The following is a 25,657-nucleotide window of genomic DNA, read 5'->3' as shown; positions in this document are numbered from 1 at the left end:
TTTTCTTTATACTCCCATTTGAATCTCACATGAGACAGCCAGGTTGCCTGTGATATTATCATTGTACCAATTTTAGTAAAGGCTTACTGAGTGCTTAAGATAAAGCCAAAGCCACCATGTAACCACTACCCCCTCACTGCTAAAGTGACACACAGGAAACAACACTCACCAGGATCTTTATCGAGGACTTGACTCCAGGAGTTATGTTGATTCCCTGGATAGTCTGTGCATCCCAGTCGACTTCAGTTCTCACGTAGGCGGACCCTGCATAAGCCCATTCCAACAGGTCTCAGCCTGACCCTCATCCCTCTTCCAATTCAGAAACCACGCCTATAAATTAGCTTGGAAAGCAAACAAAACAACCCCCAAACTGTTGTCTTTGTCCTCCAGGCACTCTGCCTAACACTGCTGTATAAGTAGCAGTCAACACTCCTCCTCTCATCTAATTCTGAACTCTACTTGTCTTCTAATTGACAACCGGAATGGCAGCATCATTTCCTTCCAGATACTCAACCACATTGACCAAAGGATAGTTTAAAATGGAGCTAAAATGTATATGATACTATGATTTGCCTAATGGGAACGTCTCTACCGCTTAAGGTATAAACTCCACATGAAAACACCACGTTACAAACATTCTCACCTTTGCTGTCACCTTCCACTCTAGCTCAGAGATTCTGCAGCATGCTCTAGCTACATTACACCACTAAGAAATCCCTTTCTTCTAGTTCTGGAGTTCCCTTTCCTGTATCATCCAACCTACTGAATCCTCTAATTTTAATTATCCTCTTAAATTACATCATAACTCAGGACAAATAAATTATTCTGCTACTTGTGTTTCTGTCTTAGTTCAACTATACTTTTATTTTAGCATCCATTACCCATTATCATCATGTTTCAAGTGCCTCTATCTCATGAAAGTGGCAGCCTTGAGAGTAGTACTGTGTCTTGTTCCCCATAATACATGTAAGAAGTTCATATATAACATCAACCACTTCACTACTTTTCAACTTCCTTCTAGAATAGATTATTTGTTATCACAAAAGTTCTTCCCAGAATTGAAGATACCATGTTTTGGTCGTATATAAAACTGTATAGCTTAAAAAATTCACAAGTAGCCAACCAGTTATTTTATTTTCATTTTTTTAATCTATGCGTATAGTAATTTTATACACATTAGGACCCAAATATAATTTTGTTTCTGAATTCTTCTAGTTAATGAGATGTGGACTTAGTCACTTATCTCAGTACTTAACAAAGAGCAATTCTTTATTAATTGTAATCAAAGTGCTCCTAAAGTATTTGCATATTCCTCCTTAAAAACACTTGTTAGAATCTGTAGCTCACTGTCTTTTTAACTTCTGGGTAGTGCCGTGTGCATCATCTGAGCAAACTCCCATGAGTACTTTGTGTAGAAGACTACAAACTCACCCTCAATACTGTCCTTGATATTTCCGCTATATCTGTGGAGATGATACTGACCCTGATATCAGTTTCCCTACATTAAACCCAGCATATATGGGGTTAAAACCAAAGCACTCATTCCCTGCTTACTCCCTGGCTTCCTGGCTCCAGAATCCACTACCCTCCACGGAAACAGACACAGCCAAGGACAAGCATCTGGATTCATTATCTCTTCCCTGCAAAGAGATATAGGCTGGTGGGAAAGCTGCTGACCAGCAAGGTCAGGGGCTTCTTCCTCTATGCAAGTGTCTCAAGGCCCAAGACAGGCTGGTGGGAAAGCTCTGACCAGCAAGGCCATATACTTTCCCTCCCCTACCTAAAATCCCAAATAAAAACCCTTCCTTTTAGCTTTTGGGGATTTGGGGATTTCAGCATTAGCTGCCCTCTCTCCTTACTCAGTGCTGTGCAATGATAAACTTCCTACTTTCTTCCACTATACCCGTGTCAGAAATTGGCTTTCTGTGCAATGAGTGAGCAAACTCACTTCAGGTTCACTATCAATTTGGTGACCCAGATGTGACCCTGTCTCAAGAGGACATCTCACCTGTGGCAAACCTGGCCTCTGGCTAAAGGAAGATGTCCTGCAGCTGCCTGAGCCACTTGTCTCAGGGACAGTCCCAAGCGACGTGCTGCTAACAAGACATCATTGGACCTTGGTGCTTTTGCTTTGGTGGTGGAGGAAACCAGGTTCAGGGTTTAGGAAAACATCTCTTGTAAGTAGCTGGTAGTTTTTGTTTTTGCCCTTGTCTTAACCTTTTCCAACAGGACTGGCCAGAAATAATGGGTAACTGGCAGCCAACCAGGCTCCAGGTGTTTTGAAGTTGCCACGCCCCAGCAAAATTTTGGCAAGTCCACTGGGAATGCACAAGCAAGGTCCCTTGTCCTTGCTCATTTGGGAAGATCTGCATAGCAGAACTTCATTTGTTGGGTGCCCCCCAAGTATAGGACATGGACTAAGCTTGGACTGGAAGCACTTTGGTTTTGGTTTTGGTTTTGGCCTTCATTCTGGCTTCCAGTTGTGGCCGAGGGTTTTTGGGAAAGTGCACTTCTTTGGTATTTGTTGCTGTTTGTCTATTCATCTTTCCTTTTAAAAGTGTTAACATGGAAGGTGCCGCATCTACTCCACCTAAGAACCCCTTGGGAGAAACTTTGGCTGACTGGTCGACCTATAGCTATAAGGCAATGTCTAAAGAGGGATCATTTTCTTTTGTAACACCACATGGCCACAATATTCTTTAGACTCCAGAAAAAGAAAGGTCAAGCAATGGATCCTTAAGTTGGGAAAAATATTACAGAGTTCTCAAGATAAACAGCTCTTGTATTGGTACCTATGAAAATACCAAATTAAAATGAAACTATAACTAGTCTTAAGAACTTAATCAAACTGGGGGCACCAGTTTCTCATAGTCTTACAGATGCTAATGAAAATATTAAGTTTACAAAGAGAAATCAGAGAGGGAAGAGTCACAGGACTCATCCCAATGGGATAAAAGTCTTTAACTAGTTATTAAAAGAAAAAATGGGATAAATAGAACAGATATAAATAAGGTTAAAATGAAGCTTTTCATAAAATACTGCCTAAGGTTGGATGGGATAAAGGGACCCCGCTATTGGCTATCCAACATTAAAGGACATCAGACAAATATGTTCTATTTAGCACAGTCTGAAAAATTTAAAAGGTCAGGAGGCAGAAATCAGAGTAAGAAACCTGACCAACAATTGTTTGGGGCAACCGTTAGGCTACTGAGATTAATAAGACTATAAAGATCAAAGTGTTTAAGCTAACATTATATGAAGAGGTTATGTCAGCTTTGCCTGGATATTTGCTTTGGGAATAAAAGTTATGTGTAACTGGGAAGGCTTCCCCTACCCAATATTGTAATACCAAAACTTGTTAATGGAATTCTAATGTAAGTTTTAATTAAAAGTATACGAGTTAGTAAAACTAAGATAAAGTTTTGTAAAATTTGATGTACTTAAAGGGGCCAATTTCAGTTCACCCAAACTGATGTATGCAATTGGGAAAGCCAGATACAAAAACGGGAAGCCTGTTTGAGGCTTCTAAATAAAATCAGAAATACTTACTGCCTCTTTAAGAGAAAATAATTAAATAATTAAACATACAAACAGCCAAACCCAAATCTGCTGCTTTTGTTTACACTCTTGCTGAGCTTTCCAGCAAGCTGAGCTTCACTTTAACTCCCCCACAATTCCTGATCTAAAATTGAACAAATAAAAATAAGTAAACTTTTGAGATAATTTGGAATTGTAATGGCCATTCTGGAAAACTTTTTCAGAAGAGGATTCAAAATCTCTCATAATGGAATGCAGTCTTTAATGAATATGCAAAAGCTTCTAAGAGACAAAGTTATTTAACATAATATAAAATGATCTTTGATGAATGAAAGCCTGTTTAAGTTTGCTGGTTTGATTTAAAATAGAGCAGCCCTCAAAGTTATTAGCATTGGCTATGATGCAGACATACAGCCTAGGTTTATTGGTCAAATGAGCTCATGTCATCTCTGCTACAAAATTTATCAGCAAAACTAATAATGCAGTATAATAGCTAATTTTGTTTAATGTCTCATGAGGTTTTTGTAGATGATCTAAATATAATTGTTAAGAACAGGTAAACTAAATAAATGTAAAAAGATAAAAGTTTTGGGAAAAACTTTTAAACAATAATTGTATGTATTATGATGTATGTACTTGAAAGAACTGAAGATGATAGCTAACTGCTGTAATGTCACGTGAAATTTTTAAGAGTAATTGTTAAAACTGGGTAAGAATTTTAGGTACAATTGTTATGTTTTATAGTCTGCATACTTAAAAACAGCTTCAAAAATCTTTCTGGAAAAAACTTTATAACTTTACTAAGTTAAGTTAAATAATAACAGTTTATTGGGTATCTAGGTCATTTCCAAATAAGATACAATACTAAAGGTTAAGTACTAAGTATGTATTTGTCTGCCTTTGGTGTATTATATCAAAGAAACTGAAAAGTGCTTAGGTTTATTGATAAACATGTTTTATGTATGCTGAGGAATTTTCTATAAGAAGACGTATATTCCTAAAAGGTCTGTATACAAGGAAAGTAAAATATATGCTTTCAGTAAAAATATATAAAGAATGGAAATATTTTTGTTTCTTGAGTTGAGAAAGGTAAATTTGCGCTAAAGTACTGGGACAAATTCTGAATGCAAAAAAAGTAACGAAACGTTTGTAAAAGTAAAGCCCTAAAGAGTTTCATGTATGGTCAAGTTGGCTAAGATTAAAGTAAATCCAATTATGCAAATAAATTTATACGTCAAAAGTAAGCTGGTACAAGATTAAAAGTTGGTTTCCTCTTTCCTAAAAAGGTCCTTTCCTAAACTTTTAATATGCTTTTGATAAAAAGATTATCAAAAGGCTTTTTTTTGACTATTTTAGCTGTTTCACCTTGACTGTTTCTGTAGTCACTTCAAGTAGATACCTGAAACATGGCTTTGCAGTGAGCTTTGTCTCCTATCTGAACAAATGTTTTAAAGCTTTTAATGTTTTTGACAAGCTCCCACACACAGACAAATATTCAAGTCCTGACTAACAGCTGTCTTTTGACCTAGAAGAGGAGAGAGAGTTTCTCTGGGGATTTTCAGAGGGCCCCTGGTAATTCTCAGAGAGATTTGCTCTCTTTCTATAACAAACATGCTAAACTAATTAGGCTCATTTTGTATGTTAAATTACATGAGAAGCATTGTCAAATAAGTAACAATAAACTTTCTTAAATGGCATTATGTGAATGAGTGTTATTGACATAAATATCTTAAAAATTACCTGATCTGTTTTTATTGTCAGCCATAATTCTGGTTATTATTCCAAAATGTTGTATATCACAGAGGTGGTCAAATGCCTTTGTCAATTACCATTTTTGAAGGTTTTGTTATTTACAGTCAGTTGCTGTTTTACTTTGATGTTTTTACAAATATGTTTCATCTTCAGTGAAATTCATAGAAAGGACTCTGACACTCTAGAATACAGGTTTCCAATAAAATTTGAGATTATAAAACTAAACTGGGTAAAAATTACAGAACTCTACCAGAGAAACTGATGACTTTGCAAACTGCTAACAAGATGAAGATCAAGAGCCAATCATACAGGACTGAATAAACCAATAGGGATGATTATAATTTTTATGCCTTTTTCATTGAGACACTGCTTATTTTTGATGTTTTGTTTTTTCTGGTTTTAAGAAAACCTTTTTCTCTGTTCTCTTAAGGAACTATGATTTATAGCAAATGTAAACAAAATTGAAGCATTCATCTTTTTATCCCTATCTGAGCCCTCCAAAATGTAAAATCTCCTGATGAGTACGTATTCTTATTCTCATGGGAATATGACTGTTTGCATGAGTCCAAGAAGAATCTGTTCTTCTTATAACAGGACACAATTAGAAACACTGGTTATATTACCAAGGCTTTGACTAGAACATCATATTTGAAAAAAATATGGGCTTGGATATAACAAGACAGCTTTTGAGGAACAAAGGTTGACATTCTGGAATAAAGCCACTTTGAAATATTGGCCTGGTATCTTGCTTATAGGTTCAGTTACCTGGTAAGTTTGAGCAAAGAATGTCACTCCCTCTGGCAGACACAAGGAACCTCAATATTTTGGGGAACCTCACAAAGAGAGGTATTCACCCAAATCTGTAGATACTGCAGGCAGAATCTGAGGACAGGTCCTTTGCTTGGCTTTCCTTGAGAGGCCTTTAAAGTTCAATGTGAGATTCCCTATAAGGTTCCAGTAAAGAAGATTTAAAAGGGCCTATATAATCAATTATTATTCTTACTGCACTTATGTAAACAATTATTCCAAATTTATTAAATCTAGACTTATTTTACAAACCAGTTAGCCTTAATTTGGCAGTATCTAGTGGAATTTAGGGTTATTTTAGAGAGAAAGATTGTGTTTCAATAGAAACTATAATACACATTTGTGGATATTGGATTTTTGTTGTGTCAGTTGTATTTAAGATTTTTGTTACATCAGCTAACTGGATTGGATATTGAATTCTTTTAGTCTCCTGAAATATCTGGCTACAAACCTCCAAATTAACATTTTCAGGATTTTTCTCCATCATTTTCATTTAGAGTCATTGACAACTATATCTGCCCTTTTTTCTAAAGCCTTGGAAACTGAGGCTGGAGGACTTAATATAAACTTAAGAGAGATTCATGTCTACTGCTGTCTCAAAAAGCTACCTGAGTGCTTGATGATGCCATCAGAGATATTTGAAACTGCAAAAGATGCTTCAACCTTGACTTCTAGGAATCTTGATTGGCTGCCCCTTGAGCTCAGGAACTGGTTTATACTTTGCTCCCAGCATTAACCTTATTTTTCTCTTTTTGTTTCTCTAGAAAAACTTCTTATTAAATATCTGGTTACTTACTTACATGATACAGGCCTAACTTTGGGAGCCCACCTGCATCACCACTTTATTAAAATACTAGTTCAATGAGATGAAACAACCTATGCCCCATTTCAGCAGGAAGTAGCTCGATGTGTCACCATCCCAAATCCCTCAAGATTGAAGGATGGACATAAAATAGGGGGGAATTGGTACCAACCCTGATAACAGTTCCCCTACATTAAACCCAGCATATGGTTTAAAACCAAAACACACATTCCCTGCTTATTCTCTGTCTTCCTGGCTCCAGAATCCACTATCCTCCCTGGAGACAGACACAGCCAAGGACAAGCACCTGGCTTCACTATCTCTTCCCTGCCAAGGAGACATAGGCTGGTGGGAAAGCTGCTGACCAGCAAGGTCAGGTGCTCCCTCCTCTCTGCAAGTGTCTCAAGGCCCAACACAGGCTGGTGGGAAAGCTCTGACCAGCAGGGCCATATGCTCCCCCTCCTCTACCTAAAACCCCCCGAAAAGACCCTTCCTTTTAGCTTTTGGGGAGTTTGGATTTCAGTGTTAGCTGACCTCTCTCTTCGCTCAGCGCTGTGCAATAAAATTCCTACTTTCTTCCACCATACCCGGTGTCAGAGATTGGCTTGCTGTGCAACGGGTCAGTGAACTCACTTCAGGATCGGGATCAGAGACACATGTGCAACCATGACTTTAGTCTTCTCTACTTAGAGGTTAATTCTAACATGTGTTGTTTTGTTTGTGTTCATTTAGCAATGTCCCTGAAACTAGGACAATGTAGAGAGAGTAACCAAGAATGCAGGACAGGCTCAGGCCTGCCAGGAGAAAGAGCTCATAAAAACCTCCCAGGTAGTTTCAGAAACTTTGTCTCTGCCAGTTCATGGGAAGAAAAAAAACAATTATTATTATTTAATTGGACTCCAAAAATAATTTTATTGAAGTTTTCTATATTTTATATACTAAGACCCAGTAAGTACATAGTTATAATGTGCTTACACATACTAATTAATTTGATAGTTTTTACAAAATTGACCAACACATCTATTAAAATAAAATGGAATGTATTCAATTAGAGAGACACAGTTTTACATATATATGAAATTATATATACATATATATGTATATACCTAATTGTATTAAATGTATTGTTTTATATTATGCTATATGTATAATTTATTTGGCTGAAAGTTTACTCTTTTAATTGCTAATCTTCTACACAGCTTGGATGATATAGTTTTTAAAATTTTAGTAAAAGGATTACACATTTCTACATTCTTTTCCACTGTTGGAAATGCTAGATATTACCACAGGTGAAGTATTACTCATTGTAGTTTGTGATATTTTGAAAATCTGCATTAATACAATTCTTACTCCTGATAATACCTACTTCTTCTCAATGTTTACATGTCTCCAATAAGATAACTAATGACAAATATGGATCCAGCACAAAGAGATTTTAGAAGAAAATGTTTAAAATTTCCTAGTGAAGTAAATTATCCTAGTGACAAAGTGCATTGAATTTGCAATTCCAAGTTCTTGGGAAAAAACATTCTTATGTGGAAATTAAGCACTTGGTTTTCCACATTAAAAGCAAAGCCTTGAAACTGCAGACACAATGTTTATTTTATCTTCTTTAAGGACATGGAGATGTCTGTGATTAAAGAATTGTCAAGAATCTTTATTTGACCCTTGGAGGGAAGTTAAAAAGAATTTCCACTGGGAAGTAAGACATCTTAGACTCTGCTTCACAATATCTCTTGGTGGTCACAAATGTAGGTATGGAGGGTCTTCAGTAAGTACCATCCCCTGGATGGATTTGGGTATGAATAACTGAGGAAGGCTGTGGTCTGGATTCAGGGCAGAATCATTCTCAAAGGACAACAGTGGCCAGTGCATGGGGCAGCTACAGGAGAATGTACAGGCCAGGATGGCTGTGTGTCCTCAGTTATCACCACAGCCTTAAGCATGGCACAGGGCACGGCACAGGCCTGGGCTGCAGCTGGAGCAGCCAGTGGATGGAGGATGAGGCTGAGCTTGGAAGGCACTTGGTGCCAGTGAAGGGCTAGATGGAACCAAGCCAGCAAATGGGAGGGGGAAGGCAAGACCTTCCTCCATATTCCCCACAGTATGTGGCCTGTGCCTGGAGATCTAACTATGAGTTACATGAGAACAAAACAGGGATGCATCAAAGTCAGACTCATGTTCACAGTTAGGATAAATATACCTAAGGAAGCTGGTGAGAACCAGGGGAAGGCCTTAGACCAGAAAACCTTTCTCCAAGAAGAGAAAATGCAGTTATAATCATGACATCCTTCACACAGTCCACGCCCGAATCCACACAGGAAGAAAGGGGAAAAAGAGAAGGCAGAAGAATCTTGATTCAGCAGAGTATAAACCTCGGACTGACCAATAGTAAATCTACTCATGCTCCAGTCCCTTAAGGGCAAATTTATTGTTTTAGTTTTTTCTTCAGTAAATAAAAAAATAGGTTCTCATAAGCTTAGGTGAATTTAATTATAGAAAAATCAACTAGTATTTCAGTATATGAGAGCAGTGAAACACAAGAAATGAAATACAAGTAAAATCAGAATGAAGAAAATGCAAGATAAAACCTGGATAATCATAACACTCACTAAGCCTTTGACTACCTCTGTAATTTCCAGATAGTAGAATCAAAATATAAAAATATTGCATCTCTTCACAGATGTGTAATTTTAGTCATTCTTTCATAATTTTCAAATTCCACGTTATATTTTCACAGGAAATCTGTACAAATCACATTAGTTTTTAAGTATTAAAATTATTTACTTATTCTGTTATATTATATATTGGAATTATTATATTAGAATTATATAATTATTATACATATTAAGTACTTAATTGTAAATAGAATTCAAATTACTTAGGAAGTTATATATATATATTCTAGAAAGAACTTGATTTGATCAATTTTTCACGATTTTCTAAACATATATGTAGGATGCTACATATAAGATTTTTACAAGTAGAAGAGGAAGCAAACATTAACAACTGCAAACATTTTCTTTAAGTGTATCATAGAACTTGGCACTATGGTGAATCACTCCTATAATAATTTAATAAATTATTAGGAGAAATTCTGATAGTATGTTACATTGTATTAGGACAATCAATGTTGGCTATCGAAATAAGCAACTTCAGTATGTTAAGATTGCAGAGTTGGACTGTCTTTGATGCTGCAGTCTGATGAGAGTGGGGTTACCTTCTTTCACCGCCATGCCCTTCTGGATCATGTGATGGCCAATATCTCCATGGCTGGAGAAGTCAGAGATGGATGGCTAGAAATGACACATTTTACTCACGCTCATTATCTTTTGCACAGAAATAATCATGTGGCTACGAGTGAAATTCCACAGGTTAGCAAATATGGAAGATCACATGGATATTTCTTAAGCACTGTCTTTGGTGCATATTCTTCATATAATAAAAACAAATAGACTAAATGAACAGAGTTGCTAATAGTAAAAAATGATGTTGTATGTAAGTAAAAGGAGGGGTGGCACTGAATCTAGGTGTTTCTTTTATTCAATTTTGTTCCTTTGTTTAGGTGTAGAATGACTTGTCTCCAGGTGAGAGTCAAATGCATCTGTAAATGTCAATAAAAATATAAAGTTGGGTTCACAGAGAGAGTGAAGAGTGTGAGAGAAGTCACAAATATCCACTTTTAGACTAAGTTATTTTTATTGATTGCAAACTTCTGCTGACTGATACCACTATCATCCACCCAGAAGGTTTTACACTACTGACCTAATACTCTTTGAACTTGCTTCTTCATAGTCACTAAATCTATTAGAACTTCCAGTAGAGGCAATAATCAGGGACAGCAGGGACTTAAGAATATTGACATTTCTGTCCTAGGTCCTGTTTGACCTGCGATGGTAAAGGCTTTGTGTCATGAACTTGAAAGTCTCAGACAAAGAATGCAGGGTTAGAGGCATGGCTTTCAATTCTTTCCACTTGAGTTGCTGGCTGCTCTCCAGTCCAAATATCCTTGAGACTAATTAATATTTATTTCAGATCTTGCATTCCTAACATGTAGCTTGGAGAAGGAATGTGGAATTCTTTATTTCTTGCTTGCCTTAAATACCATGGCTTTTCAGTATCCCGTCATCTGCCTTTAGATGCTAAAATGGTATTAAACTAAGACAGAAACATGACAGATGTTGGTTTATGCAGAATTTTCAATCAAACAGTTACAAGGCCAACTGGTGGTCATTTTTCAATTCACATTATTCATTTAGCAACAATCCAATACCAGTAATGAGAGAGCTACTCAGGGCTCTGATACACTGAAGGAGGCATCAAGTCTCAGGGATTCTCTTCTTGTTAGCAGGTTCTAAAAGGATGATTTCTAAGACAGCAGAGTCGGGAAAGCAGGAGGCACCTGATTTCTCCTGTAATACCTCAAAAGTTGAGTTTTAGAGGCATAATATACCTCTAGATGATACCAACATGAGGCCTAAGATGGCAGGGCAAGCCTTCTAACCATTCTGCCCTGTTTTCTGTCTCTTTGCACAAGAATCCAGAGTTCATGTTTCTGATCATTGCCTGGTGAATTATTATGGCTTCCAGACCTCTTCCTCAGTTGGTGTTCTAGCTTAGGAACTTATTATTTTGAATTGCATTGTCAATGCAATTAGCAAGCATGTTCATCTTATAGTATGGCTCTGTATTTAGATCTATCTGAGAATATATTGTTTATACTAATAGATAGAATGCAACTCTATATCCAATAGACTGATAGATGATTGTTGTCAGAAAGTCTAAAGTGCATCACACAATGTAAACATTTATACCCAATAACAGACAATGTCCACTGAGCCTTTATATTTACATTTTAGAATATAATGAAAACTTCCATAAAATTCTTCCCAGGGTTCCCATCACATCCTTATTTAGAATTTTTATTTAGACTATGCCTCACAGGGTTGAATATGGGTGTCAGAATGGTGAAGAAGACAGATACTACCTTATCTTTGTCTGAAGTATGGGAAGAGACTGGCCAAATATACATAAAAATAATGGTACTATACTATAGGCTGACCACGGTCAGGTGAGATGAACAGGTGGAGAATGCTTTCCTCTGGCCATCAGTGGAGGCCATTTGGATGATGGTGACCAGGCTGAGTGTGGAGGAGGCAAGGATGACTGAATGGAATAAGAGGAATAGTAGTGCTGATCAAAACCTGGCAGATCAAGATAGCCTCACAGGAGACATGCAAGACCTGGAAGTTTACAGTAGAAATGTTTTTTTCCTGGATCCATAGAGGGGGAGTCTCATGGTGAAAAGAGGATATAGCAAGACACTGAAAACACCACTGGTTCATAAGCTAACAGCCATATGCCTACAGAGGGGCCAGTTCATGAGGAATAGATAGTATAGAGGCTTGTAGAGGGCAAACTGTTGGTTGTAGGACATGAGGCCCAAGAGAATGCATTCAGTTCCACCCAGGGCCAACAGCAAGAAGATCTGGGTGCCTCAGTCCAAAAGAGAGATGACTGTCTTATGCAGAAGCTAGTCAGTTATCATCTTGAGGGCAAGAGAAAATGTGAAGACATCAATAAGAGAACTGCCAAAGAAAAAACACACAGGAATGTGAAGATGCGGGCGTATCCACATCAGCAGAATTAGTATGCTCTTTCCAGTTAGTGTGGGGATATCATGGTGACAAGTGCAAGAGACAGAAGTGAGTTGAAGTGCAGTGCAGCAGAGCCAGCAGAATAAATTCAGTGATTGTGTGGTTCTCCAAATATGTCAACCTTTGAATCTCCATAGAGATAAAAGGTAAAGCAGATAATGTGGAAAGTATTTCACAATCAATAATGGGCTACATAGAAATTAACCCAGCAAAAACATTGTTAATATTACCTAAGGAATCTGGAAAAAACTGGTAAATTCAGTAGACCTAAATTGGTCTAATGGTATTTGTCTTGTTTGATTTGGTGCTACATGATGTGAAACATTAAGTTAGATGGATACTTTCATCTTTTAAATATATTTGGATCCAGGCTTTTTCAGTCTAAAATATGTTGAATTAAAAGGTTTTTTTATTAATGGTTTACCTGCACTTTTAGTGATGGCTCTCCAGGAGAATACAATTAATCAGATTGACTTCATTTGTCCCACCTCTGTAAGTACACCTTGGCTTCAGAACTCTGATCTCTAGAACAAAGCAAAGTTCTGTAAGCATGTCTGTTAGAAATGAAAAGCACTGTGCATGGAAATATCAAACACTACAGACATAAATACACACGGATTCTACGTTGGTTGGTAGAATCTAATTCTCCTAAATTGATTTGGTATATTTTTCCTCACTTCAGATAGCTAGAGTTTTCTAGATATAATGAGCGTTTCACACATAGTTTCCCCTCAAATATTATCATTCATTCTTTGGACCATTCACCCAACTTTCAAGGACAAAAATGGATATGGAGAATATTCATGTAGTTATTTAATCTTGGTGATGAAGAAAGTACTCACTGGATCCCAGTAGCAAATGTTCACTTTAGAAATCTTCTGCCTGATACAGTCTCACATAGCAATGTCATCATCATTTCAACACAGGAAAGGCTTTGTTCAAATATGCAACAACACCTCATCCTCTAATAAGTTCCAAATTCTTCAGTCTCACAAGAACATTCCTTCAAGTAATAGTCTCAATCTTTCTCTTGAAAAGTATAGTAAAACAAAAAAAATCCTATCAAAGCATTAAATCCCTTATTATTAGGGCAAGGCATCATTTAGTTAAATTAGTGAGATTATTGTCTCTTACATAATGTTTACATTACTTTGTGGCTTAACGCAATAATCAGGTTTTCAGTTATTTGTATATCATAAAACTCACATTACAAAACTATGTTCTCATGTTTATATAGTGGGAACGATGATAGTTGTTAGTGGATACTGAATTACAAGTATATTTTCATGTCAAAGTTTCAACAATATGTGTTTCATAATTTAAGCGTATTTGCATTAAAACAGTTAACAAAATACACTGGGTGATCAAAACAGACAAAAGCAAATAAAAACACTATTGAACAGTAGAATAGATTATTAGATATCATCATCATTACTATAAACAGAAAAATAAAAATAGCAGTTTATTAATATTATGCAAAACAGCTAAGTATCTACTCAAAATAAAACAGTGAGATGTCCCTTTATTCATATCCAACAGCTTCTTCCTTAGTGAGTATTGCAATTTCTGCTTAATTGGAATTAAAATAAATAGTTCACATGACACAAACAGTACTTTTAAGTAAATAATTCATGTTACAAGTTTCGTGTTGTAGGACAAATGTCTGAATATTTTCATAAATATATCTTTGCTCACATTTTCCCACTTGGATCCCTGAGTTTTTCCTGCTTTATTTGCCAAAAAAAAAATTTATGCAAATCCTTCTAAAGCTGTAAGCACAAGTTCTAGTTCAACCACTTTCTTATGCCATGCTGGCCACTCAAGTCCCTGTAAAGTCATCCTTCTTTATATTCATAGCAATATGGTCTCTTATTATGATGGCCCTTAAAATATTTACTGCCTTATTGCATTTTATTCCTTGATTATTATTAACTGCTGATTTCTTTCTGTAGTACAAAATCTGTAAAAGTGAATTTTTGTAATATTTCTATTTATTCACTCATAGAAATCAGACATGGTTAAACATATTGATAATTGAATTTTTGTGCAGAGTGAATAGGAATTGGCGTTCACATTCAGTACCTAGGTTTTATGTCCTGAATTTATTAGCTGAATATCTTGGGATGAAATACTTAACTCACTTTGTCTCACTTTCATCATTTTCAAAGCTGAGATTATAATCTCTCTCAAAGTTCTTTTACACATGAAATGTGTTATATAGCAATATATACTTTTTAAATTGGATACAACTTCATCCATCAATGTTATTAAAATTCAATTTTTTCTTGTGATAAAACAGGCAAATTGATCAGTTCCAACTGTAACTGGGAAAATTAAATTGCTTTGAAAAAAACTGCGCATTAGGTTTCCCCACATTTTGCAAATTCTATAATTGAACTTCTTCCTCTGAACGGCCATTATGATGCTATCAAGAGTGGATGATTACTCTTTGCAAATAATTGTATGACCAATAGATTTGAATTATCTTTTCTTTCTAATACTTCTTACTTCTTGAGATCAAACCCATTCCATTTCATATTATTTGCTCTAATGAGCAATGTCTTTGTAGAGGTGGTGAATATTTTAATGTTCCCATCACTTTCATCATCATCATCTTTCTATGCCACTAGGAATATGTAGGGTTAGAATACATGTTCTTTATTGTTCAGGATGTTTGCATTATAAGCATAAAGTGTTAGCTACTATAAGTGTAAAGAGAAAATCATTAACAGAATATTGGGTTTTTGGTTAGAGAGATTTATGTTTGTAATCTCACTCTACCAGTTATAGGCTGATGATTTTAGGCAAGTTAATGTTCTGGAGGCTTGCTTTACTTATCCACAAAATGGGATTATGATCCTCACTTGGAAATAAAAAAAAAAACACATTTATATATGAAGTTTTTTTAGGAAAATGGATAGAACAAAGCTAATACTAATAAATATTGATATTCTTCCCAGCTGCCTTCTTTACCCATTCCAAACTTCTGGCTAGTTTTTTCAGTACTATTTTCTTTGTTTTTTACTTTTCTCTTCCCTCTCTCCCACTCTTTCCTTCCTTCTTTTCTTTCTTTCACTCTAACTTATTTCCTCTCTCTTTCCATTTCATTGTGTCTTCAACAGTGCTAGATTGAATTTAAATATTTACATATTTCTAGGAATATGCTTTTACATAAGCAAAGCAGCCTTTATAAACTTAAAATAAAGACACTCCTTATCCTGCCTTCTTCACATGGTGTGAGAAAATTTAAGATAAGAAAACTGTAAAAAGTTTCTTGCTGATTTATCTACTGAATACCAAGATACTTTCCCTGGTATATTGAAATGATTAACTATGAATGCAGATGGTAGTATTTTGGTATTAATGTAAGAAGATATAAAAAAGAGACTTTATGAAGTGCAGCTGAGGATTTCAAAAGAAAATGATTGAACTTAGAAAGATAAAAACTAAGCAAAATGCAAACTGTTAACAGAAAGAGTGCATAATAGGTTTCTTTCACAAGTATATATAAAATAAAACAATGTATATTTGATTTGACAGTAATTTGGCATTACCGTTCATACAATGATTGTTTTATGGGAATTTCTAGATAACAACTATCCACATTTATGATTAGCCTTTCACAGTCAAGATGCTATCACTGTGTTATTATTTGTTGGAAATTACTCATTTATGAAAAAATGTAAAAAGCAGAAAACAAATAAAAATTAGAAATAATGCTGAATTTATTTCTTCACTGAAATTGTGGTAATGCCGTTAAAGTAATTATTTTGTAGCCTTTTGTAGCTACAGTCAAGTTAGAAAGATGCTTTGTTCATGTATCAAAATAGAATTATCTGCAAGATATTAGTAGCAGAAGATTCACTCACACCTCAGTCTGTGATGAATGTCTAGAATTTACACATTGAGATGTTCCATAATCATAAATTTGAAATCATGTGTGCAGAAATATCATTTTTTCTAGTTACTTGTTTTCCTCGTGATTAATGGTTTGTTCACAAAGACTAGGAAACTAACTAAGTACAATCTTGGTCTGCGTCACTGGGTCACAAGTGGAATGTTTAAGATAAATACATAGTAATACCTTTAAATAAGGGATATTTTCTGCATGTATTTGCTTGGAAATGGCAGGAAATAAACACTAAACAAAATAATGTAAACTACAGGGTGTGTAAACATGCGAATTTAATTTTTTCTTGATCATTGAATCATTTTGAATCATCTCCAGTGGGATTTTCATCGCAGAAAAAGGATTCAGGGTAAGGAAATACATGATTGGAGATAACTGTGAAATATTACTAAGTCTATCAACACTGTCAAATTCCACAGGAAAGAAGAACATCAGGAATTTAATATGATTTCAGTAAAGCATGAGAAAATGGAATATGTTTACAATTATCAACACAATGATTTACACAATTTTTAGATGTCAACTGAGCCATTTTCTGAGAAATGAGGTGAGATTATGCTATTTAGTCAATAAAATTGACTAGCATTCAATTTTATCTTGAAATTAGGTTGATGGACACTGTATATAAAAGTCATCTAAAATCACTTGGATCATTTCAAAGACACTGATAAAAAGTGAATGAAGGCAATTTGAAATATTGGGTCAACTATGAATCACTTAAAATAACAGATCTTCAGGGCTGGCACAGTGGTGCAGTGGTTAAGTTCACACATTCCACTTTGGCGGCCCTTGCTTCGCTGGTTTGGATGCTGGATGAGGACATGGCACTGCTTGGCAAGCCATGCTGTGGTAGGTGTCCCACATATAAAAAGTAGAGGAAGATGGGGACAGATGTTAGCTCATGGCCAGTCTTCCTCAGCAAAAAAGAGGAGGATTGGCAGCAGATGTTAGCTCAGGGCTAATCTTCCTCAAAAAGAAAGAAGAATGAAAGAAAGAGATGGGAGAGGCAACTCAAGATGGTGGCATAGGAAGACCCTGAACTCAACTCCTCACACAGAAAAAAAATTACATATAAAACAATTTCCTGTTAAAAAGAGCTGAAAATTAGCTAAATAGCACCTCCACAACAAAGGATGAAAGGGCTACATTGAGATGAGTAGGTGAGGCAGAGATGTGGTCTTGCCAAAACCCCCATCCTCAGCACAGCAACCCATAATTGGGATATATCTCACATCTCCAAATCCTCTCCCTGAGGAGCAAGGGCTTTGTGCCCTACAGTGGGCCCCCCAAACCTTTGGACCTGCCCTAAAGTGATGAGCTCCCAAAACATCACATTTTGGAAAACCAGTGGGGCTTATGTCCAGGAGACCCTAAGGGCCATAGGGAACTGAGAATCCACTCTTAAAGGTCCATGCATAGACTCTGTCATCCAAGGACCCAGCACGAAAGCAGTAGTTTGAATAGTACCTAGACCATATGTGAAGGAGATTCATTTGTTTATCTTAAAGCATTTGCTAGAGGATCAGGGGCCACTTTGGACTCTCTCCAGGGACAGAAGCACTGGTGAACACCATTTTTTTACTCCTTCTAAATTTCTAGCACAGACACTGGTGAGTGACATTTTTACACTCTCACAGTACCTTATTAGTGCCAGTAAGCACATTCAGTCACAACAGTCTCTTGCTGCCATGATCAAGCTGGCAGGCACACTCCACACCCTTGCTCTCTACAGTCTTGTAAATTCATTGGATGCAACCTGCCCCCATACTCTCTCATGACTCCTCTAAAGCTGGCAGACATACTCCACTCTTGCGCTCTCCCATGGCCTTGATAAAGTGAGTGGGCACACACCACCCTCATGTTCTCCCATGGTCTTGCTAAAGCCAGCAGGTGCATGCAGTCCATACAGGGGATGCCTCTTGAGCTCCTGGCTCTGGTGGCTTGCCTTTCTGGGCCCACAGGACTGAAATAAATAGACAGACAGTTCTTGGAAGGCTACCATTCCCAGGGCACTTCATAGGCAGCAGACTGAAAAAAGTCCCCAGTCTTCCTGGGAAAAAGACTTATTTATTTGTTCTGGAGCATTGGCCTGAGAGGCAGGTTTCAGGTTTCAGACACATAGATGCTACAGAGGTGCTCTTGGGGGACACAATTTTTATGCTCTTTGTTCTTGCTATAGCTCATCACAGTTCCCATAATGGAGCATATACACTCATCTGGAACCCTGATTTTTTGAACTGTAACCAAAGGGACACTTCCAGATCAACTGCTCTGGACAACAGTAATGTTTTTGATTATGGTACCACATGACTGTATACATTTGCATACTTTAAAAGCTGCTGCCTGAAGGTCTGGCTTCATTTCCAGTAAGTTTCATTTGTCAAATCAAAATTCCATTCAAAGTACATTATAGTTTATTAAAGATGACTTTAAGAAAAAATATAAACAGCTGTCAAAAATATTTTTTCTTTTCTAGATATCTGCGACAGTCATTTTTATAATTATTATTTCACACTAGTTCTTCAATACAAAAAAAAAAGAAGAAAAAGCTGGCCTATTCAAGAAATCTAATTTGAAGGCCTCCCAACATTTTGAAAGCGTTACTGTGACTTTCAGAACACATACTTGCATCCTGCCAGACAACTGAGCATAAGCTTTCTGTCTGACCACCTCCTGGGCACTTTCTCACTTGCTGTCCACCAGGTTCTATGCTTGACACGTCCCCGCATCAGCTCATAGGCTTAACTGCTGCAGCACTGAACGCAACAGCAAGCCGTCATCCTGTAAATATTAGTGCAGATCATCAATACAGACGATAGCGCTAACGTGACAGTAACGCCTCACACAGTGTACTGTCATTAAGTCCAAAAGTTTGGTCACTTTGCCAACCCAGAATCTGATCGGCACCATCACGAGGCAGAGAACACCATCAGTGGACGCTTTGGCAGAGAAAGCCATTAAATGACCTCTTAAGCGAACTTCCCTTCTACAGGGAGCAGATGAACATCACCTTATCTACCCAGAAACTTAATGCCAATCACAACACGGTGGTTGCAACAGCAATAAACAGGAGCAGAAACACCCTAGCTTCTCTCTGAAATTACTTTAGGATTGTAGATCAAATTCTTCCCCAAATGATCCTGCTCTGCATGTCATAAAAAGTAAGATGCCTTTGTTCAGAACTCTTACAAAGAAATGCTGCCCTGCATTTCCTTTGATGCTTGCAAATTTCAGGCTCTACAGATAGGCGATTCCAGTACAAAGGAGAAAAGGAAAAAGAACTCAAGAGGCTCTTCGACAGTCCCCCAAACCCACCATCCTCCCACAGCAAACGGGTAAGTCCAGGCTGTTCCAGGAAAGGGAGATGGGGAGAGACAGGAGGCGTCCACACCAGGCAAGACAAAAACAGGGGAGTTGAGAGGAGGCAGGTAGAGAACGGAGCGGCCGCCCCCCTCCATCCCACCGGGAACTCTGCCGGCTGTCCCTCCCCCTCCCTCTGACCCGGGACCGGCCGGCTGTTCCTCTCCCGAACCGAACCCCTGACAGCGGGTAGCTCAGACGCACGTGGTGTGCACAGCAAGCAGCCTCTCTGAGCCTGAGACAGCCGCCAGGATGGCCCGCGTTGCTGGGGAGCGGGGATAGAGGGGACGGAGGCACCGAGGAGCCCCGTCCAGCCAGCGAGCCCCACGCCCCAGCCCTCCAGGACAGCACCCCGCAGGGCTCAGCGGACAAGGCGGGCCAGGGCCGCGCCACCTCCCGGAAGGCTGTCTGGTACCCGAGCGCGGGCTCAGGGCACGTCTCCTCTCCGAGCCGCCCTCCCGCTCAGCTGCGGCCCTGGCCGCTGTCCTTGCATCGATGAGGTCTGGCCAGGGCAGCCCCCAGGTGCACTGGGCTAAAGGGGACCGGGTAGGAGGGGACAGCTGCGCGGCCCAGGGTTCCCCGCCGGTTGTCTCAGGCGAGCCGCACGTGGGTCAGAACCTGCCTGACCCCACTTTCCCCCAGCTCCACGCCAGGGCATGCCCCGCCTGAGGATGTCTGACGCCTCCCTATTGGCTGGGGCGAGCAGGGGGGCGGAGTGAGAGAGGAGGCAGGTCCAGCGGGAGGGATGTAGGGAGCCCAGGGGTGGGCCAGTGACGTGCTGGGCTAGCGAGGAGGCAGGGCAAGCAGGGACGCCGGGAGACAGAGAAGCCAGGGCTGCAGTGCGCCCCCACAGTGTGGGGAGGCCAGAGAGCATGAGTCTGAGTGACAGGCCTAAGAGGGAGGCGGGGCAAGTTGGGGCGTGGTGAGCAGGGAGGGGCGGGGCCACAGAGGAGGCGGGGCAGCGGAAAGCAGCCCTGCGTGGGGAAACAGCGGGAGCGGGAGTCCCCACGCAGTCCCCAAGAGAGTCAGGCAAGTGCGCTGGCTGAGCGTGTGAGGATTCCTGGCCAACAGGATCACCCCCATGGGGGCGGGGCCCACACCGGCCACCTGCCTGGTGAGAAAAGCCAGGAGCCATGCTCCTCCCGCCCACTGCCTGATGGGAAATGGAGTCTTTTTTTACTGGAAACCTATGAGCTGTGAGTCTGACCTTAGGCCTTTGGGAAATGTGGTCCACAGTTGCACCTTCAGATCAGATGCTGCAGCCGTCAGGCCAGAAAATCTGAAATAAACATTCTGGGTCATATGATAATTCTATGTTTAATTTTTTTTTCTACACAAAATTCACCTTGAGGTGGAAAGTGACTCCATGAACTTGAGTTTTGTCACAAAAATAACTGCATATTTTCCCTATTCTTCCAAAAGGAACCAAAACACACTTGTTTGGGTAGGTTTCCCAGGTTTTCCCTGTAAATCGAGATGAGGCAGTAGATATAGTCATGGGCAAAGACTGAAGAAAAGACACAAATCCATTTCTGTCATCCATGGCCTCTGACTCTGTCTTGACCCTGAAACAGAGGTTTTCAGCATATTGCTGCTTACGAAGACAGAGGCTCGACACAGGAATCTGAACAGCAACAACCAGAGAAGGCTTTGTGTGCTCACCCCTGAGAACTTCCTCAGGGGCCCATTCTGTTTTTGGATTTTTCCCAGGTAGGAGCCATCTTTCTTTGTCTCTTTGTATGCCTTGGAACTTTTGGCAGAAAACTTACCATTTGCAATATTATGACATGACAACTAGGGAAATCAGATTCTCCCACTCCCCAGCATTTCTGGGGGATGCTGACTGCAATAGATGGTGTTAGTTTCTTTAGGGGATATTCTGATCCAATCCTGAAAGTTCTGTATTCTTTGTCATGTGTGGCCACTGAACACTTTGATCTGTTAACCTAAGGATCAGCTAGAGATCCTGAGTTTAGTGGATCTTAGGGTGTCCTCCTGGGGAAAGAGGGCGAGGGAACTCTGTATGTGACAGGGAGAGCGACTGTCTGCTTTGGTGTAGAGAAAGAGCATGGCGCACTGCATCCAGTTCTCCTTTCATTCTGGCACACAGAAGACTAGATTTCCTAGCCCTCTTGGTTTTCAAATGGACGTATGGCTACTTCTGCCCAACAGCATCACTTTTTGGCCAAAGGAGAAATGAGGGTGTGTAAAGGCCCCAGGTGCTCTTTCTGTCCTTCAGCAGCAATGGAAGAAGGTGTGAGTTTCAGATAGTGTAGCAACAAGGTCATGGGGTCTCCATCAGCCTTGCCCAACAAGACTTGGGAAGCAGGGGTCCCTTCACCCCAGCAACCAATGTTTGATGTAAATCTGAGGAGAAATATATCTTTTGTCATGGATTTCTTAATTGTTGCATTTAATTTCTTACCAGAGTGTTACCTAAGGTTGTCCTGAAGATTATGATGACCTACCCTCTCAGATTGTCTAAAAGCTGATTCTCCCAGAGCAGAATTGGCCAAATCTCATGTTGCTATGGTCAGAAGTCATGTCTCCTGACGGCTGCTTGTCACAGATCGGGGCCCCACCAAGAGACTCTGAGTCTGATAGGGAGTATTGCATGTGGAAAGTGTATGGAAGTGTTCTGGAGAGATATCCCTATGGGAAGTTAGCAAAGCAGAGATGGTAGCAGGAGAAGCTGAAGCACAAGCCCGTTGCCACTGGGTCTCAGCCAACCCTCAGGGATCTCTGGAGCTGGGACGGCCCTTTGGTGTTGTCCAAAATTGAGACAAGGGAACCAGGCTTCTTACTCCCTTATCTGCCAGACATGGGGCCCTGGCTGTCCCTGGAGAGGGCTGTATCCTCAGGTTAGGTGGTTCCCTATGCTGTGGGGATGTCCTGTGAGGGAAAGAGCTGTGAGCTGTCCTCAGCCAATATTCCCAGGAGCTGTGGGGTGGATGCCTTGGCCTTGAGCATGAGTCTGGGCTGAGTCTCAATGTTTCAACGGCACTGCTCCTTCACCATGCTCTTCCTTCCCAACCTAGCTAATAATCTCCCGATCTGAGGAAGTCCCCGGGAGGACTTACGTAGAGCTCTGCCTTTCCCTGTGATTGGATGAGAGAAAGGCATTGGGGAAGACCAGAGTCTCTCTCTCCAGGATTCAGACCCTCTTACCTGGGGGCTTCTGGTGAGCCCCGGAAGGATTCCGACCTCAGCTGACCGTGCTGAAGTGGTTCCTGTAATGATGGCCGCAGATTTGCGTAGTCGGGCGCTTGTAGTTAGGGAGAATCTGATTCCCTCCAGAGAGCCAGAACAGGTGCTCTCCAAAGTCTTGGGGTCATGGGGACAGGCCTGGTAGACATCGAAACCCAGGGGCAGGTTGGCGAGTCGAGGGGCATTCTCGTTGGTCTCCTTAAGGGTGAAGGAGAGGCCAGCCCATGCTGGTAATTCTTCCAGACACACCTAAGCCCAGGGGCAGCATTCGGGAGAATGGTCGAGTCATGTCATTCAGGGACAAATCCTAAGCCAGGCCAAGGGAAAGGTCGGGTTCTGGACTCAGGTTACCCGTCCAGAGATGCTCCTGTCTTGGCAGATGGAGGTGGTGTGAACATGGTTCCCAGCGCTCTGGGACACCCTGGTATGGCTCTCTCACTGTGATGAGGCAAATCGTGTCCAAATCAGCAAGATGGGTTTGCAGGGCACTGTGAGTGGGAGGAGATGGCATTGAACTGGATGGTGTGGCTGTCAACTGGACAGATTTTTTCCTAGCTTCCACAAATGGAAGATGCATCCGTGCATGGACCACACAGCAAGATATTTTCGAGGTCCATGAGTGAGGAGTACAAACGCCGTCTCATCGACCACTTTGGAGAGACTGAGTTGAATTCCACCATGATCTTGTTTTCGCTTGCACTGGAAGCCAAGATGCAAGCATCCGTCCCCACCTTGGACCTGGAATAGTTTAAATGGCACCCGACTTACCAGTTCCTCAAACATTTTGAGCATTTCCTTCCAACACCATATTCACCTGAGGCATTTCAAGGGACTCACATTATTAGATTCTCTTCTCCTAAGTCAGCTCTTAGGAAGCCAGTTTTGGTAACTTCTGTGTGCCTTGAACAAGAAACATTTCATCCAGATTTGCTAATTTCTTTCCTCGTGAACTTCCACAATCTATGTCGAATTTGGAAACCCAAAGATGGGATAAATGTGCCTCCTGTGTCCACAGCTGTACTCCCGCAACAAACTAAATGTTTCTACGTACCGGGTCGGCTCTCAGGAGCACCCCAGTCCTGGAGGAGACACTCTTGGGACACCCATGACTTCATACTGGCCCTGGACTAGCCCTGGGACCTGCCACAACTCTTTCTCCTTGGAGGGACAGCACAGCCTTCCCCACCTTCCTCTGGCAAGTCTCTTTCCTGGGTGGCTGTGCTGCATCAGGGAGGGCCTGGGCTGCCGGGGACCCGGATTGATCCTCAGCTTCCGGCTGTGCTGAGATGGCCTCCCTGGCAGAGCCCAGCCTGCCATGTGTCTGAGTGACACTTGCAGCCACCAGGAAGGAGAGGATGAGTCAGAAGTGCCAAGCGATTCACCCAGCCCTTGTGTTTCAGGCTGTTTCCAAGGGACGAGATTGCAAAGGCTGGGTGGTCAGGCTTTCCCTCCTAGTTCTGGAGCTGGTGCTCTGGTTGAGCTCAGAGCAGTGTCTGTTTAGCACCCAGATGGGAAGCATTTCAACATTTCCCTCGGTAAGGCTGTGTCCACGCACATCCACAGATCATCAGGTTGCTCTCATTCCCTGCAGTACCCCTGACTCACACCCTTCTTAGGCCTCCTCTTTCACACCCCCCACAGGAAAGGCACACATCCCCATGACAGAACCACAGCACAAGACTGTGGAAAGAACACAGCCAGCCGAGGGGCTACACGCTTGCTGGGCTCAGGCACAGCAATGACTTTAGGAAAAGTCACTAAAAATACTCCAGATTGTGTAAATTTGGGACTGTCCGACACCACGGGCCTGAGAAGCACATAGGCCCAGAAGTCACCCTCGGCAGTAGGGAGACTGTGGGGTCATTCCTGGTCAGGATGATCATCTATCCTCCTGGGAAAGCAGAGCTCACCTGGGATCCATCAGGCCCAGTCTGGGAGGAGTGGCCATGATGGACCTGGCAGAAAGGCTGGGGGCATCTAGGGAATTTCTGCCCTAAGATACAATTGTATGCAGGAGTGCAGAGACACTGAAAATCCTAGCTCACAGGGAGCACTTGGTTTATGGAGGGAGACCTGGCTGAGGCCCTAAAAGCTGCATCCCACAGCTTTCCCCTTAGATAGACAACAAGCAGGAAATGGTATTCAGGGTTAGGGACCAGAAGCCCAGGAAGATCCAGCCTAGGTCAACGGTGAACAGGGAGCCCCTCAGTGGGCCCGAGAAGGCAGAGTCCTGCCTGCCCATGGTCCATCTGCACAGGACCTTCCTCTGGCCTTGTCCTCTTCACAGGCACATTTTGAGCTTTTGACAGTATTTTCCCCAGTTTGAGCTGAAGACATTCCAGAGACTGAATCAGAAAACAAGATCCTAATCTGTGTGCCAGAGAAACCAGGAAAATGTTCCCTCTTCTGGCAGAGTGTAGAAAGGCAGCCACTGTCCTGGGCAGGACATGTGCTAGGGACAGGCATGTGCTAGTTTGAAAGACACGCCCAGCTCAGTGGTTGTCGTTCTGCCTGAGAAAATGCCTCCAACCTCTTAGTCCCAAGAGGTAGGAGGGGCTGTCTCTGCTCCTGGACAGGGTGAGCCCAACTGCAATGATCCTGTCCTTGGAGGAAGGGGGACTTGGG

At 40.7% G+C, this 25,657-nt stretch overlaps 1 pseudogene; it reads right to left on the bottom strand.

Annotated features, from left to right (window-relative positions):
- OR2CI1P (olfactory receptor family 2 subfamily CI member 1, pseudogene) lies at nt 11,747-12,690 on the bottom strand (annotated as a pseudogene).

Source organism: Equus caballus, chromosome 14 (genome assembly GCF_041296265.1).
Source record: "Equus caballus isolate H_3958 breed thoroughbred chromosome 14, TB-T2T, whole genome shotgun sequence".
Lineage (NCBI taxonomy): Eukaryota > Metazoa > Chordata > Mammalia > Perissodactyla > Equidae > Equus > Equus caballus.
Note: the sequence above shows the minus strand (reverse complement) of the source record. Positions and strands in the feature narration are given on the sequence as shown.